The following is a 7,500-nucleotide window of genomic DNA, read 5'->3' as shown; positions in this document are numbered from 1 at the left end:
TACGACTATAAAACAGAAAAGAAAACTCTTCCGATATCTCTCGACGGCTTCTTTATGGTCGTTCCTGTTGCCAGGATGAGCACAAGGCCCATTTTTAATAACAAACGGATACTCAACAGGTTACGGAATTGGAACCGTATTCCCTTTCGTTCAAAATAATTCAAGTATTTAATTATTTTTTAATATATATATATAAATTTTATTAATATTTTTTTTTATTAAAAACTTGAAAATTTTCGGCTTTCGCCTTGAACTTAGGACCGACTAACTCGTGATCAACCACTGTTCACACGAAACCCTTCTCCACTTCAGTCCTCCAAGGTCTCATTCGATTATTTGCTACTACCACCAAGATCTGTACCAATAGCGGCTCCATGCAGGCTTACGCCAAACACTTCTAAGCACACTATTGTACCCTCCTACTCACTAAAGTTTCAAAATTTATAAATCAATCGAAATTGTTTTATAAATCATCTACTTTAGCGGTAATGTATAGGTATACAACTTAAGCGCCATCCATTTTAAGGGCTAGTTGCTTCGGCAGGTGAGTTGTTACACACTCCTTAGCGGATTACGACTTCCATGTCCACCGTCCTGCTGTTTTAAGCAACCAACGCCTTTCATGGTATCTGCATGAGTTGTTAATTTAGGCACCGTAACATTACGTTTGGTTCATCCCACAGCGCCAGTTCTGCTTACCAAAAGTGGCCCACTGGGCACATTATATCATAACCTCAACCTTCATATCAAGAAAGGTGAGGTTCTTACCCATTTAAAGTTTGAGAATAGGTTAAAATCGTTTCGACCCTAAGGCCTCTAATCATTCGCTTTACCAGATAAGATTATTTTATATAATTTTTAAATGCACCAGCTATCCTGAGGGAAACTTCGGAGGGAACCAGCTACTAGATGGTTCGATTGGTCTTTCGCCCCTATACTCAATTCTGACAATCGATTTGCACGTCAGAACTGTTTCGGTCTTCCATCAGGGTTTCCCCTGACTTCAACCTGATCAAGTATAGTTCACCATCTTTCGGGTCACAGCATATATGCTCAAGGTACGCTCCAGTTAGAGGTATAAATAATAATAAATTATCATTATACATAACTATATGGAACGCCCCGGGATTGAATTAATTGACTATTTAAGAAAATAGACTAAAAATTAATCCCATTATATTTTTAAGTTAAGTTAATTATGCCATTAAGTTTAATATAACTCAATGACTTGCACATATGTTAGACTCCTTGGTCCGTGTTTCAAGACGGGTCCCGAAGGTATCCTGAATCTTTCGCATTGTTAATCATATAAATGCATACAAATAAATATTAATATCATAGATATTAAATTTTTTGTAAAATTCAAAAAATGAATTTTAGCATTATATATAATAAAATCTATCAACACTTTATCAAATCATTAGTATTTATTCTATGTTAATATGCTTAAAAAGCAAATTAATTTAAATAAACTTAATATCACCAATGATCTTTTGATAAATACTTTATTATGTTAATAGATTACAATGTCCTTATATGAAAAAAATGCACATTATTTTTAATTATTTAATGATGAATTTTTCATAATGGATATTCAGGTTCATCGGGCTTAACCTCTAAGCAGTTTCACGTACTATTTAACTCTCTATTCAGAGTTCTTTTCAACTTTCCCTCACGGTACTTGTTTACTATCGGTCTCATGGTTATATTTAGTTTTAGATGGAGTTTACCACCCACTTAGTGCTGCACTATCAAGCAACACGACTCTTTGGAAATATCTTTCTAGTAATCATTAACGTTATACGGGCCTGGCACCCTCTATGGGTAAATGGCCTCATTTAAGAAGGACTTAAATCGTTAATTTCTCATACTAGATATTAAGATATTCCATACACTGCATCTCACATTTGACATATAGACAAAGTGACTTAGTGCTGAACTATTTTCTTTTCGCTCGCCGCTACTAAGAAAATCCTTGTTAGTTTCTTTTCCTCCCCTCATTAATATGCTTAAATTCAGGGGGTAATCCCATATGAGTTGAGGTTGTTTTAAAATATTTTTTATCTTCTCACAATTTAATAAATAATTATATCATCTTTTCATCTCTATTTTTCTTTTTTCCTTTTATATAAATATATATTATAAATAATAATTATGTAAAATGAGGCAATTCTAGAATAAAAAAAATTAATTTTTATGCTAGACATTCCTCCTTTAATTACATATATAAATTAATATTTTATATATATATAAATAATATGAAAATTTTTTAAAGAGAATACTTAGATTCAAAATTTTTTTTATTTCATTTTATTTGAGAGGATTTTTTTTTTTTAAGAATATATTAATAAATAAAAAATTCATTATATATCTTTATTTTTTTGCTATTAATATTATGAATTATTTAAAATCCAATAATATACACATTTGCTTAAATTCAATTATTTTTATAAAAGAATAAGCAACTTATTTAGCATAGTCTTACAACCCTCAACCATATGTAGTCCAAGCAGTACTTTAAAATTTAATTTAATGTACATAACAGCATGGACTGCGATATGCGTTCAAAATGTCGATGTTCATGTGTCCTGCAGTTCACACGATGACGCACAGTTTGCTGCGTTCTTCATCGACCCATGAGCCAAGTGATCCACCGCTTAGAGTATTTTTTTATTTATTTTTATTTATAACAAATGTCAATTTTTTTTTGCATATATTAATTGAAAGAGTAAAATTAAAAAATAATAATAATAAAATATAAATTGATTTTCTTTCAATAATATATATCAAATATATTTAACTCTAAACATTTTTATTAAGTTGCGAATGTCTTAGTTCAACAATAATACAGTGGTGGTATTTATTATGTTTGATTATTTTGTATTTTTTTAATCATTTTATTTATATATAAATATAATAATAAATATATACCACTTTTGTTATTGTGAACAAGTTAACTTATCATTCAATCAAATGAATAATAAGTACAACTTTCTATTTTCATGTTTAAAGGTTTTTAAAAGAAAAAATAAGAAAAAACATTACAAAATGTACCATCATATTATATTTAATATGATATAATTGATGGATAACAAATTGAATGAAAAAGAATAAAAAGAATATGGATTCAAAATAATTATAAATTTTTCTTTTTTTTCTTTTTTTTTTTTTTTCTTTTGTTTGTTTTTGTTTTTATTTGTTTTGGCATTGTTTGTTTTTCTTACGGATATGGAACACAATAATGATCCTTCCGCAGGTTCACCTACGGAAACCTTGTTACGACTTTTACTTCCTCTAAATAATCAAGTTCGGTCAACTTTTGCGAAACAACCGTGACACACGAGGCGTCACAGTGATCACGTCCGGAGACCTCACTAAATAATTCAATCGGTAGTAGCGACGGGCGGTGTGTACAAAGGGCAGGGACTTAATCAATGCGAGTTAATAACTCGCACTTACTGGGAATTCCAAGTTCATGTGAACAGTTTCAGTTCACAATCCCAAGCATGAAAGTGGTTCAGCGGTTTACCCGGACCTCTCGGTCTAGGAAATACACGTTGATACTTTCATTGTAGCGCGCGTGCAGCCCAGGACATCTAAGGGCATCACAGACCTGTTATTGCTCAATCTCGTTACTGCTAGACGCAATTTGTCCATTTAAGAAGCTAGTGTCCTTATAATGGGACAAACCAACAGGTACGACTCCACTTATATAAACACATTCAAACACTTGTACATTCAAGATGTACGCATGAAAGAAGGCTATATAAGTTTCAACATCATAATCCTGAAAGCATCTATTTAATATATTTGAGTCTCGTTCGTTATCGGAATTAACCAGACAAATCACTCCACGAACTAAGAACGGCCATGCACCACCACCCATAGATTCGAGAAAGAGCTATCAATCTGTCTTACACGCTTATGTTCGGACCTGGTAAGTTTTCCCGTGTTGAGTCAAATTAAGCCGCAGGCTCCACTCCTGGTGGTGCCCTTCCGTCAATTCCTTTAAGTTTCAGCTTTGCAACCATACTTCCCCCGGAGCCCAAAAGCTTTGGTTTCCCGGGAAGCGACTGAGAGAGCCATAGTAGTAGCTACACCCAATTGCTAGCTGGCATCGTTTATGGTTAGAACTAGGGCGGTATCTGATCGCCTTCGAACCTCTAACTTTCGTTCTTGATTAATGAAAACATCTTTGGCAAATGCTTTCGCTTAAGTTAGTCTTACGACGGTCCAAGAATTTCACCTCTCGCGTCGTAATACTAATGCCCCCAAACTGCTTCTATTAATCATTACCTCTTGATCTAAAAACCAATGAAAGTAGAACAGAGGTCTTATTTCATTATTCCATGCACAAAATATTCAGGCATTTGGAGCCTGCTTTAAGCACTCTAATTTGTTCAAAGTAATTGTACCGGCCCACAACAACACTCGATGAAGAGCACTGAAGTAGGTTTAAATAGGAGGAATATATAAAAAATACATTGTATTAATTATATATAAGAACTCCACCGGTAATACGCTTACATACATAAGGTAATGTACATACCACAATATATAGTTGTACTACCCGTATGAAGCACAAATTCAACTACGAACGTTTTAACCGCAACAACTTTAATATACGCTATTGGAGCTGGAATTACCGCGGCTGCTGGCACCAGACTTGCCCTCCAATAGGTCCTTGTTAAAGGATTTAAAGTATACTCATTCCAATTACAGGGCCTCGGATATGAGTCCTGTATTGTTATTTTTCGTCACTACCTCCCCGAACTGGGAGTGGGTAATTTACGCGCCTGCTGCCTTCCTTAGATGTGGTAGCCGTTTCTCAGGCTCCCTCTCCGGAATCGAACCCTGATTCCCCGTTACCCGTTGCAACCATGGTAGTCCTAGATACTACCATCAAAAGTTGATAGGGCAGACATTTGAAAGATCTGTCGTCGGTACGGGACCATACGATCTGCAAGTTATCTAGAGTTCAACCAATTTAACGATCAAATGATCGCTTGGTTTTAGTCTAATAAAAGCACACGTTCCATAAGGTCCGTGTTTATATTGCATGTATTAGCTCTAGAATTACCACAGTTATCCAAGTAACTGTTAACGATCTATGGAACCATAACTGATATAATGAGCCTTTTGCGGTTTCACTTTTAATTTGTTTGTACTTAGACATGCATGGCTTAATCTTTGAGACAAGCATATAACTACTGGCAGGATCAACCAGAATAATATATATATTTGTTTATATATTTTTCTTTGTTTTTCATATTTGAAAATTTCATAAATTACGGTGTATATAAAAAGTAAAGGGGAAAACGCACATACAATAGAACGTAATTTTAATAACACAATTTATGTATCATCTCATCATCATCATCATTATTATTATTATTATTTATTAATAATGTGCTTTTATTTGTATAAAATATTTGTATTTTATTTGGTCTTCTTCTTTGTTGTGTTTTTCTTTCATTTTCTTTCGTTCAATGTGCGCTCCCGCCGACCCCTTTAGCTTTTCTTATCAGAATTCAAAAACCGTTTTTTATGAAAAAGAATTTTCGTTCTCTATATATATTTTGTATAAAAATATAAGAACGATATTTCTTCTTAATATTTGCCAATTTTCAAATGTATCATTTTTAATAACATTTTACTTTTTCTTCAAATGCATTTTTAATGTAATAATTTCATATATTACATAATTTTTCTCTCTGAATTGAAATTAATAATTCCATAATTCTATTTTTTAATCATAAATATATATATGATTGAAAAAATTTCTCCTTTTTTCTTTTGTTTAAAATTTAGTTTTTCTTATAATTTTTATTTGTTTTGTTTTTTTTTTTTCTTCATCTGTTTAATTTCCTGTATGTATACAAGAAACAAACAGTTGAGGATAATTTCTATGTAATGCTAGTATAGAATATAAAATTTTGAATTCAAAAATTTATTTCTATTTAAACTAACTATAGAATACCAGGAATAAAATACAATGACACCAATATGCCAAGGTTACATTCCATAATATGTTAGTATAGAATATAAATTCTTCATATATGTATATATATTCGAAAATTGTTTCTATTTAAACTAACGTATGGAAAACCATGAATAAAATCACAAATACACCAATATGCCAAGGCAACAATCAATAGTTACATTCCATAATATGTTAGTATAGAATATAAATTCTTCATATATGTATATATATTCGAAAATTGTTTCTATTTAAACTAACGTATGGAAAACTATGAATAAAATCACAAATACACCAATATGCCAAGGTAACAATCAATAGTTACATTCCATAATATGTTAGTATAGAATATAAATTCTTCATATATGTATATATATTCGAAAATTGTTTCTATTTAAACTAACGTATGGAAAACTATGAATGAAATCTCACAATACACCAATATGCCAAGGTAACAATCAATAGTTACATTCCATAATATGTTAGTATAGAATATAAATTCTTCATATATGTATATATATTCGAAAATTGTTTCTATTTAAACTAACGTATGGAAAACTATGAATGAAATCTCACAATACACCAATATGCCAAGGTAACAATCAATAGTTACATTCCATAATATGTTAGTATAGAATATAAATTCTTCATATATGTATACATATTCGAAAATTGTTTCTATTTAAACTAACGTATGGAAAACTAGGAATAAATCCACAATATCACCAGTTTAACATAACTCAAATTCGTGTTTCATATAGTTATGATTCGATTTATATGCTTCAATATCATTGGTTAGTTAAATGTTGATATTTTCATATTATTCACATGCCTTCACCGTGAGTGTTTTTTGCCATGCACACCACACATTGTGAAAAATGTATGGGAAAAATTCAATTCAATACATTTCAGTTTGATTTCATATAATTCAATTACATTTTATATATTTCAATAATACCATCAACTTAACTAAATATATATTAAAATACTAAATTATATATATGATGATATTTTCCATATATTTGAAATGTCTTTATTATAATTTATTCAGTTTATCATATGAATGTATTGTGTTAAATTTTACTTTCATACATTTAATCGAATTTAGTTTCATATAAATTCGATTCGATTTTCTTTCATATATCTCACTTGCCTTCACCGTGAGTGTTTCTGACAATGTACACAACGTATTGTGAAAAATGTATGGGCAAAATTTAACTTAATACAATTCAATATATTTCAAATGTCTTTATTATATATTTATTCAGTTTATCAAATGAATGTATTGTGTTAAATTTTACTTTCATACATTTAATCGAATATAGTTTCATATAAATTCGATTTGATTTTCTTTCATATATATCTCACTTGACTTCACCGTGAGTGTTTCTGACAATGTACACAACGTATTGTGAAAAATGTATGGGCAAAATTTAACTTAATACAATTCAATATATTTCAAATGTTTTTCTTATATATTTATTCAGTTTATCATATGAATGTATTGTGGTAAATTTTAC

The 7,500-nt window shown here is 30.7% G+C and overlaps 2 non-coding genes across 2 annotated transcripts; both read right to left on the bottom strand.

Annotated features, from left to right (window-relative positions):
- Positions 1–2,484: 2,484 nt before the first annotated feature.
- On the bottom strand, positions 2,485–2,665 carry LOC128871070 (5.8S ribosomal RNA). Its single transcript, XR_008455709.1, has one exon. It is a non-coding gene; the product is annotated as a 5.8S ribosomal RNA (ribosomal RNA).
- A 574-nt stretch (positions 2,666–3,239) lies between these two features.
- LOC128871069 (small subunit ribosomal RNA) lies at positions 3,240–5,230 on the bottom strand. The gene has a single exon (XR_008455708.1). It is a non-coding gene; the product is annotated as a small subunit ribosomal RNA (ribosomal RNA).
- Between the last annotated feature and the right edge of the window lie 2,270 nt (positions 5,231–7,500).

Source organism: Anastrepha ludens, unplaced genomic scaffold, assembly GCF_028408465.1.
Source record: "Anastrepha ludens isolate Willacy unplaced genomic scaffold, idAnaLude1.1 ptg000039c, whole genome shotgun sequence".
NCBI lineage: Eukaryota > Metazoa > Arthropoda > Insecta > Diptera > Tephritidae > Anastrepha > Anastrepha ludens.
Note: the sequence above shows the minus strand (reverse complement) of the source record. Positions and strands in the feature narration are given on the sequence as shown.